The sequence below is a fragment of the Aphelocoma coerulescens genome, chromosome 3 (genome assembly GCF_041296385.1).
Source record: "Aphelocoma coerulescens isolate FSJ_1873_10779 chromosome 3, UR_Acoe_1.0, whole genome shotgun sequence".
NCBI classification, from domain to species: Eukaryota; Metazoa; Chordata; class Aves; order Passeriformes; family Corvidae; genus Aphelocoma; species Aphelocoma coerulescens.
In genome coordinates, this window is record NC_091016.1 from 121,546,377 (window position 1) to 121,557,134 (window position 10,758).

The 10,758-nt window shown below is 39.4% G+C and overlaps 1 long non-coding RNA gene across 1 annotated transcript; it reads left to right on the top strand.

The window, feature by feature from the left end:
* The first annotated feature begins 589 nt into the window (after positions 1-589).
* On the top strand, positions 590-8,283 carry LOC138108739 (uncharacterized). Its single transcript, XR_011150064.1, has 3 exons — positions 590-866; positions 1,785-2,018; positions 5,171-8,283. It is a non-coding gene; the product is annotated as an uncharacterized lncRNA (long non-coding RNA).
* The last annotated feature ends 2,475 nt before the right edge of the window (positions 8,284-10,758 follow it).

A 10,758-nucleotide genomic window follows, 5' to 3' on the forward strand; every position in this document is an offset into this window, starting at 1 on the left:
TTGATTTTGAGATCATTGAAGCTCATTTTTTTGTAGAGTTGTGACCACCTGCTCAATCACATGGACTAAATTGGCTTTCCCAAGGCAGTCCCTTCCTTACCAACAGGCACATCACAGACACAGTCATTGGACTCCATCACATTGTGGGATATAGAGTCATACTGATCCCAGTGAAATAGATGGAAAGCCCTTTTTCTTCTAGCTATACTTTCACAGAAATATCTCAGAAGGAGCTGGCAGACTGGAAATTTGCAGAGATATTGTGTCTGTTTGCATGGATAAGCAGAGATTAATTTTCCAGGTCACCATCCTTTTGCAAAACATACAATTCATGTTGAAAAGAAAAAAATCCAAACCAAAAAAACCAAGAAAACCAAACCAAAACAAAAAACCCCAAAAAAATCCAAGCCTGGAACACCCCCAAACTTCAGAGTCTTGAAGCAAAACCTCATCATTTTATCAAGAAAAAAAGTCCTAATATCAAGCTATAAGTTAAATATCTAGCGAGATACAGCTGTAATTAATTCCATGATAATGAGGCAATCAATACATTGACACTTTCTGATCTGACAAGGATGGTTATTGGATCACCATTTATCTCCCAGCTCCCCAATAGTCAATGCTTTTAATGAAAAGTCTCCTTTGACTCTTTCCCATTTGATGTTTTAGCTTGTTTGAATTATTGTCTCTAATTTTGTCAAGCTGGAATGTTATGGAGCGGGCTGCTAGGATACTGCAAGATTCATGGGTTTTGGATATTGTACCACAGTAAAACAGCTGGAGGGGAGGGGAGAACCGGTATGGTGAGTAATGGCAAATGCATCCATCACAACAAAGAAACTTCTATCAACCCCACTGGCAAAACTGTGAGTTACTGAACTATCAAGGATCTGAGGCTGAGGTTTTTGAATGATAGCTATATATACTTTCCCCTTAGAGGAGTGATCTTGCCCTGGACTGATGATATTTGTTGCTATCAATGATGACAATGAACATCTGTGCTCCGTGGTAGCTGCTTGTAATTTCTTTGCCAAACACATCCACTCACAGGACAAATAGATGCATTTTGAAATTAGCAATAAATAAGACTAAGCAAGATGCACGGAGATGTGGTACTGTCCAGCCATCTTTGAAGGAGTTAGTTATTTTTTTACTGACCTAGTGGCATCACTGAGTCTATTTATACCATCTCCTACATTTTATTATAAAGCTTTTTATCAGTGAGGTACAATATTCCCATGGGGTAAAAGAACTACTTCACTATGAGCTCAGTTTGTCACAGAATAGTTGCCTTTCTTTAAAACCATGTCAATGCTTGTACAAAAATCACCAGGAAAGAAATTGTGGTGCAATTAAAGTTAATGCTGAAAATCTCTTTGACTTCAAAAAGGACAGGAATTCATGCTCTGAACATAGTTCTGAGGTTGTCTCCGATTTTGGGGTGTCTTTGTAAACAGTTTTTACAATTGTGAATGAGCTTGAAGCACCTAAAATCTGTCAATTTGGTGTTTAAAAAGCCTAATTACCTTAGGGTGACCTATGAGTTGAAATTTTGAGCCAGCTTTGGTTCACAACCCTTCATCTTGGTTTAATCATTTTGTTTTCATCATTGCACTGCTTAATAGGTCTGGGGAAGGTTATTGTAAATGATCACGTTACATAACTTTCAGATGCAGTTGTAAAGTCAGACTGGATAATTGTAAGGATTTTTTATTATCTTAACCATCCCTTTGTTTCAGGTTGTAATTCACACCCATCCTCCTTTTTTTTTCTTCCTGCCACAGTTTCTTAAATGTGAACTACAAAGTCTGCAGAATGAGGAAAAGACACAACCATGTTGGAGACATAATGCAAGCAGCAGTGAATACGTACCAGAACTTGGAAAAAATATTTAAGGAGGACGTACACCAAAGAGGGTGCCCATAGATTATTTCGTGCTTGAACTCCAGAATCAGAGGAGCAGTTAAAAAACACCACCCAAAGTAAAGCCATAATTATGAGAAGTGAACTAATAATGGGTAAGCATATAAAAGAAAAGACCTGGAAGAAACAGTCAAAATAAACTAAGGAATGAGGACACTTGAAGCATCAAGGCTAAACTCAAACATAGTCATGGCACAGGCCCCTAGGAACTGATGTAACTTTGTGAGAGACAGCTGACCTTTTGTTCCCACCACTCAGGACCCTTGAAATCTTCTCCCTCTGGGCTTTTGCAGTGAGAAGAGTCTTCAATGCTAAGTTTTGAATATCTGGATCAAGTTTGTATTTAAAATACCTTAACATTATATCATGGGTTTGTAGTCACAGTATCCAACAGGAGCAGCTACTGCTGCAGGGGAAGGATGGCTGCCCTCTAAGTGGGGTCAAAGTTGATGCCTAGAATTATTTAGATTTCATCCACCTTTGGTTCTGGGCTTTGCTCCTTGTTCTTTACTAGTTTCAGGTGTACAAGATGAATAGGAACATATTTAGATATTGTTTTTTGTGGGAATAAGCAAGAGAAAGAGATGGACATATTCAAATGGCCACTTGTGGGTCTCTAACCTGACTGTGACAGCATATCAACTTAAAATAATGATGGGTTGATTTAGATTGTTAGCAGGTCTGAAGGATCAAGCCCCATTCACAATGCAGTAAAAGAAGAAAAAATTTTACTGGGTTGAATTTCTCAGTGCAGCAAAGCCTCCACTGCAAGTTTGCTCTCACCAGCTGCATCAGGACCTGGTGTCCCTTCATTTCCATCTTCTATAGGTGGTGGAGGGAGTGGTGAACTCAGGAATTCTAGTGTGGGATTCCCTTTCTGAATAATATATATAAATTTAGTCTAGATAACTAAATTCCAAAACAAGCTTTACTGAGTCATCTAAGTCCATGATGCTACTGATTTTCTGGCTACATCCTAGTCAGGTTATTAGATACTGAACCTGCTCTAGTGGAAGGTCTCCCTGTCCATGGCAGGGGGACTGGAACTAGATGGTCTTTAAGGTCCCTCCCAAGCCCAGCTAGGGCTTGGGAGGGACCCTATAAGGTGACACAGGGCATATAAGAGACCTGGGCTCTTTAAATTAAATATCCTACATTATCACAAGTGACACTAGACACCTATGGCTGAGTGCTTGAATCCAACTCTTAATTGATGCAGTCACTGGAACTTGGAGAACGATTCACCTTCTTTTAAAGCAGACATCTAAGGAGCACCTATTCTAGGAAATATAACACTGCCAGAACCCAGGGGTGGAAATGGTTTTGGCTGAGTTAGCACAGACCAAGAAGTTTTCCAAACAGAGTTTGAATCTCATTTTGGAGGCCGGGAGAGTTTAAATCATACTCTGGCTAAACTGTATTTGTTGGGAAAATGAGCCTGGCATGACTTTACTGACTGTACTGTTTATATCTCCACTGATGATGGGAGCAGAAACAGCTCTTGCCTGCTTAGACACTGCATGTAGACCTCAAAGCTGGGTCTCTTAATCTTGAACTGAACCCCACCTCTGGAGAAGGATGGGGTCAGCCTGCAGCCCAGAGCATCAGGCACCTCTGTGGGGACGTAAGCATGAGTTGGAGTCAGGATCGGGTCCAGTGAATGTAACCAGGACTAGGCAGAGCCAAGGTCAGGTCTGCATGTGCTTCAGCTCCTGTAAAACACTTTTATTGACCTGTTCCTTCTGGCAGATGTTCGAATAGGATATTTTTTTTTTCTGAGCTGTGATGTCACAGTTGCTCTTAACTGATTAAACTGCTCTCTCTATCACAGTATGAAGATCCTCTACCTGAAGCCACACATCTCCCTCCTCTCTTTCATGCTCTTTTCTTGGCTGGTTAGTTGGGTTTGTGTTCTTTTGTTGTGATTGTTTTTGTTTTTCACTGGGCAAATCATCTGAATGATTTGTCTGAACTTCCATTTTTTCCCTCTCTTCATCTTCTTTAGCAAGGTCAGTTTGGGGATCCAGCTCAGAGTGAGGTTCCATATCTTGGAGATCCAGCTCAAGGTGGAATTCCATAGCCCCAAATTATAACAGCAAGGGAAGGGGCAGAGGAGCCTTGGGTGACACAGCCAATTTTTGTGGGCAAATGTGCTTGGAGTGGCTCAAAGCAGTGTTGAGCCCCAGAGTGTGGGTGAAGGATGCTCACTGTGGTGGAATACAACTGAGTCTCTGAGTATTCAATTTTTTTGGGAAAAAAAATTTATTGCTGGTATTAAAGAATTATTCAGGGAAGATAAGAAAAAGGAAGAAATAAAATGTAAAATAATTCTTCCAAAGCCAGTGTACATTTCCTAGGCAACAGTGAGGAAAATAATAGAATTCTAATCATATAATTTAAGCTCTGTTAATGGGAATAGCCTCTTCTTGTAATTATCTCAGCAATACATTCTCTCTCTTTTTTCTTTTTGTACTTACCCATTACCTTTTAACGTTAAATAGCATTAGCAATAAACAGGGAAAAAATGGAGATATTTTCTATCTACAGTCACTAGCTGAGCAGAAGTGCAAATAAGCAGCTCACTTTGGATTTTGAAGCTGGGATGTAATTGAATTTCAGACTACAAATCTGCATCTGAATTTCGGTGGTAGCTCTAAGACAGTTTGACTCTAGCTGGTGTCAGAACTTTTAGTTTAGACCCTATGAAGAGACAATGGAAAATACCAACTCACAAATTCTCACCCAGTGATAATTAATGTTTAAGACATGCTAATAATCTGCTGTCAAGATTACAAAATAAATTAACTATTCAGTTTGCTTTTATGATGAAAAAAAGTTTTCATCTCCCTTCTGTGCATTAACCTGGGTTGGGTGGGACAGACAGACCTTGAACTGCTGTAATTGGGATCCCATGCCAATCCATTCATTTCACTGCCCCTGCTCCTAATTTACATTGGCAGCAAATGTTTTTCCACATCACTAAGAGATACACTTCTATTTAAGACAGATTTATTTCATGGGAAAGGGAAATAAAGTCCTCCTATGAATACTATATGTAGAAAAAAAAAAAAGCTTTGCGTCCTTTCTCTTATACCCCCTGCCCCTCTCCTTTTTGTAATGCTGAAGGTAATGAAGCAAAATTCGTTGCTACAGATCTAAACATGACAATTCTGCAATTTTTATTTCCTTAGTTCAGCTGAATTTGTTATTCTCGTACAGCTCTGTAATTGCCTTTTTTTTTCCCCAGCTATCAAGTTCACACAGGTAGAAGAAAGACTGCTTTAGATCTGAAGTTGATGCTGGAGGTCGTTGGGAAGATTATGTAATACGACTCAAAAATGCTTTACAAACTGTTCAAATAGCAGAACATTTCTAGTACAGTGCAGGAACATAAAAGTGAAACCAAACAAACCCAAACCGTTTTGCAATTACTGACAAAATCGTGCACTGGCAGAAAATGTGAAAGCATAACAGGAGTGGAGAAGGGGTTTTTTTTCTCTCTTTTCTTCCTTTTTTGTCCTTTCCCCCCCTTCCTCTTTTCTTTCCCTTGCTACAAATAAAACAAATGCATCTCAGTTCTTGAAACAACCTGCATACGTGTCCACTTCCCCTGCCTCACTGCTTTCCTTTGTATTCCTAGCACTAGGAAAAGATAAAATAACATTAGCTCCACGAGTAAATTAAATGATGGATGTTTGGATTTTTCCAAATCTAACTCTTTAAGCCTTAGTTTAGAAGCTTAAATGTGGAATGAGAGACTATGTCCTGTTTCTCCCTGCTGGGTTCATTTAGGATAAAACCCAGGCTGTCCTGCATTTTAGTTGGAGACTTGCACACAGTGGGGGTGATTGGACTTTCTCTGCCCAAGGCACAACATATGCTACTTCCCATCACTTTAATAGGCATTAGTTCCGCAGACAGCACTGGTCAAATGTACATTATTCACAATCACTTTAATGCAAATATGCAAGGATGAGAAAGAAAATATGTCACAAAGAAAGGATCGGCCATTTCCATTCTTTTTTGATTTTCTTCTTCTATCACAGCATCTCCTCTTTCAACACACCTGTCTGTCTACACAGACGTGCAATCACTGGGGTTTTTTTGCAGGATTTTGTTTATTTTTTACAGGAGGTCTCAACACTGTTGGTTGAAAGTGTTTAGATGTAAAATATCAATGTTACACTTTTACTAAAGGTGCTGTCTATTGTTATTCTTAGGACTCACAGGACAAAGCTCTTTTTTCATGGTCAGCCTCTTCTGTTTTGGAAGGTTTAGTTTAATAATTATCTTTATTATTTTTGGTCTGCTGAATCCTTTTGTGCACCATAAGAATGACCTGTGTCTGTAACAAATAAAGCTTCCTAATTAAATTATTGCCACCAGAAGTGCACTCATATACTTCTGCTTAGATGAGAAATAGTTCCATGTCTTTTTGCATTTACACCATGATTTCTTTACATTTATATTTTAGCTGTGTAAATAACATCTAGGGCTCTGCACTCTGCCACTGTGCTATAAATCCTCTTGTGCTGCTGTGCTGAAAGGGAGACCACAAAGATATTCTCAGTATCTACCTGTCTGTTTGCCTGCCTGCCCATCTTTATTTCCTTGTGATGGGTACTGAACAGACAAAAACCAAGCAATGCTTCTTCTGAGAGGATCTCAGAAACCCCTAAAAATATGAGTATAATTCAGCAGCTTATTCAGAATATGATTTTCAAGTCACAATATGTAAGAATTTACCAGTTTTTATCTTTATTCTTCCTTATTTTTCTCTTGTTTCCTTGCCAAGTGCAACACTTCACTCCCACCCTGCCCATCCATCCCTGCAGGTGTCAAAGTTTTTCTAAGTTATCACACTTATGGTTGTTTCTTTCCAACCAACTTCCTACACAAATCCAATGGATGTTTGGACTGAGTACCAAGCGTGAATCCAAGCTTATCAGGCATTTGATAAAGTGGAAAGATGTTGCTGTGTGGCAGCCAAAATCAATCTAACCTTTGGCTGCCACAGTGTTCCTTAAGAGAGAGGAATTGTTCCTCTCCACCTAATAACCAAGGCCAGTGGTAAAACCTTGGCCAGACCCCAAATGGAGTAAATCAGTCCATGAACTGTATCAGCACAACCCAAATTGCCTCTCCAGGGAGGTTTCGTGCTGCACTGGAAGGCTCTTTATTGTAACAAAGAGACAGAGGCATTAGATCCAGAGATCTTGTGGTTGAATAAATTGAAACCTCAGTTTTCAAGCCAAGAGCTCACCGGATCCATCAGGATAACTTGCCAGGGAAGCAGTTGCTTCTAAAGATTTTATTTCTTTAAGGTTGTCATCTTTCCTAAGAAGATATTTGGGCTCTACCACAGGATCTTGGGGTCATGGCAGGAGTTAATTTGGAATGTCTTGAAGAGAAATAAAATATGATCAATAGCACAGAACATTGTGGCATTAGAAAGCCAAAACTATGTGTTCTCTGTAAGAAATTAATTATTATTAACCAGAATAATTTTGTTAGATATTCACCTGTGAAACTCAGAAGTATATTTTTAAACAGTTGTATTCCCATGAGATATTTTAATTCAGACAAAATGATGTTTTCTGCGCAGCAACTATTCCCCTCTCTCACACACCAGGTATGCCCACAATGTTCACTTCGCTCATTTTGTTAGTGTCAAGTGATTAGGCATTAATTGCAAAATGTAACATTGCATCCAGGTTGCTTTCTAATAGGTGACTTTTAATGGCACAGTGCTGTACCAATGACTTCTAATTAATGCTCAGTGTTGCCCTTTAAGTATAGAAGGAATGACAAAACAATAAGTGTGTGAGTATATTTTAAAACACACATAAAAAATTTTGGCAACCCATTTAGAGAATCCCTCGAAAAAACAGCACTCAGTGGTATGGAGAGGATTAAATGATGGCAACATGATGGACAAACCTTGGTTCTTTTGATTTTTCACTGATACTTTATTGTAACTCCACTTCAATCAATCCAGGTTTACATCACCAGAAAGGAGAAAACAATTCTGCTTTTGGTTTTTTGTGTGTCATCATATTGAAGAGTCACACAGATCATAATCAAGGCTGGCCCAGTACCAAGTACCAGGGAGTTCTGGCCAGTGATCTCTGTGTTTTCCTGGCCTAGCGAGATAAATTGCATCAATTTTGTAAGGAACAGCAGCAAGGAGCAAAGCAGCAAGCATTGCATCTGGTCACCTTTAACTTCTCAGCCTAAGTGAGCTCATGCCCAGTTACATCTGGATTAGCTAAGAGGTTTTTGTATCATTTCTAGTAATCTTTGTCCTCTCTGTGTGTAAAACAAGGTGTTTTATTGGATCTGTCACTACCTCGTAGAACAAAATAAAGGCAAATAAAAATAACAACTGAAATTACTATGCTCCTGCTCCTCCTCCTTTCTCTGCAGCTGTTTGCTTTATTTATGTTTTTACCAATACCAGAGGATTTATGTGAGTTTTTAAAAATAGTTTGGAACTAGCCAAGCATTGCTTCCCCTTGAAGCAATCACTTCATGGACCACTTTATTTACTATACAGTTCAGATGTCAGATATTTACATGGTAGGGGTTTTATTATTAATAGATTTTTCAATTGGGAAAGCCTGTGTTCTCTGAACTTAGTAGGATTTTATCTTTTCTAACAGGCGATGAGTGATTTATGTGGACAGCTCCTATTAATGTTAATGGAAAGCAAATGTAAATCTCTCCACAATAGATAGATAACAATCTTACAAAAGTGGTCCAAGCAAAGCTTGTCTTTGTATGGGTCTAACTAGCAATTAGCACAAAAGATTGACATCAGCTCTAAGTCAGTATTTATACAAGTACTGTTAATCTAAATACAGAATCAAATTAATCCCTCGTGTAACTCCAGTGCCTGCTTTGGAATTTCAGCACTGAAGATTGAGACTTGCTCTGTGTAAGCTAAATCTAAATGCACAGGTTTTAAGGACTAGATTCTGATACCCTGTTCAGTCAGGGGGGAACACTGTAAATTAAGCCAACCTCTATAGCTCCTAGAAAACCATTTGAAAATTCAGATTTATAAAGGAGGCTGATAGAATTACATGCTTTTTGGGGTTAGGCACCTAAAATACCATCAGGACCACAAAATACCACCTTTCAGCAAAATCCTTGGAGAACTAAGATAGAAAAAGCATGATTTGAAAGGGCCCTTTTGTGAAATTCTTGTAAGAAAAGGCACCAAGACCTGGGTAGGAAAATGAAAAATAACAGAACAAAGGCACGAGATTTTAATCAAAAGTCATAAAGGTTTTATGGCTGGATTGTTTTTGCTGAGAAGTGTTTTCTTTAAAGAATACTGCAAAAAAATCATAGAATTGTTTGTGTTGAAAGGGACATGAAAGCTCACCTTGTACTAACCCTCCTGCCATGGACAGGGACACCTTCCACCAGGCCAGGTTGCTGCAAGCCCTGTCCAACCTTGCCTTGAGCACTTCCAAGGATGGGGAATCCAAAGCTTCTCTTTTTTGCTTCTTTTATCTCTGTTGCAATTTCTCACCACCTTCACAGTGAAGAAATTCTTCCTAACATTTAATCTAAATCTCCCTTCTTTTGGTTTAAATCCATTCCCCCTCATCCTGTCAGTCCAAGCCCTTGTCCAAAGATCCTCTCCAGTTCTCTTGGAGCTCCTTTAGTTATTAAAACATATTCTGAGGCCTCCCTGGAGCCTTCTGCTCTTGAAATACCATTATGCCTGACTCCTGACTAGAGCTAGAGTTGATATAGAACTGAGGAACCATGTTGCAACATAAAGAAATGGTAAATAATGGCCAGGGTGATACTGGGAGAGAAAATCAGGCTCATGGTGAGTTCTGCACAGCAGGACCTTGATGTGTCCCATCCATCACTGCCTGGATCTCAGGTTTAGACCAAATTCAAGACATAGCAATGGGACATAATAAGATATAAACTCATAAACTTCTGTTTAACTTCTCACACAGAGGAATAGAACTGGGATTATTTGGGTTGGAGAAGAGAAGGCTCCTGGGTGAGAGCAAATAGGACAGAAGCAGACCCTTCTTAGAAGCTGACTGGACAGGGCACTGAGCAACCTGGTTGAGGTGATCATGCTCTGTGCAAGGGGGCTGGGTTAGATGATGTTGAGCCATCCCTTCCAAACTCTGCTGTTCTGTGATTTTGTGAACCCTCTGGGCTCAGTTCAGTTGCCCAGACACAGGGCCAGCAGCTTTTGAGATAAATAAGGTATCGATATCCTACCTAGTTTGCATTTGCTTTTCCAGGTAAGACTTAGGTTATATTTCCAGCCCCAGAGAGATTCCTTGCTTTTTACCCTAAATGAATGAAACTATGAAAAGAGCAGCTTGGCCATGTTGTAGTTACATCTTGGTACCTGTGCCAAGGCAAGGCAACATACTGGTGTTGAGTCCAGAAGAAACTTCATCCTGTGACTCATGACTTCTGCACTCAAAGTCTTGCCTTGGATATGGAATGCCAATGTGTTCCATTACTGCTCTCAACCAGAGCCATCTAGATTTTTTGTGGTCTTGATAATATGCAGCTTGCTGTAGATGACTGCTTGAACAGAAGTATGGGACAAGATGATCTCCAGAGGTTCCAATCTCAACAATTCTGTGATTCTGTATCCTCAAACTTTCTTCCATAAGAGTGGTTGGAAACCAAGCCCATGCTTTTATATAAGGACAATAGGTGGAGCAATATTTTGGAATATGGTTGATAGACCAATTGTATTGGTGTTTGTAGGCCCTAGAATACTGAAGCACATAAAGATCTGCTCATAGAAATTTCTTTCAAGACTCTCTATCTTCTTAAACT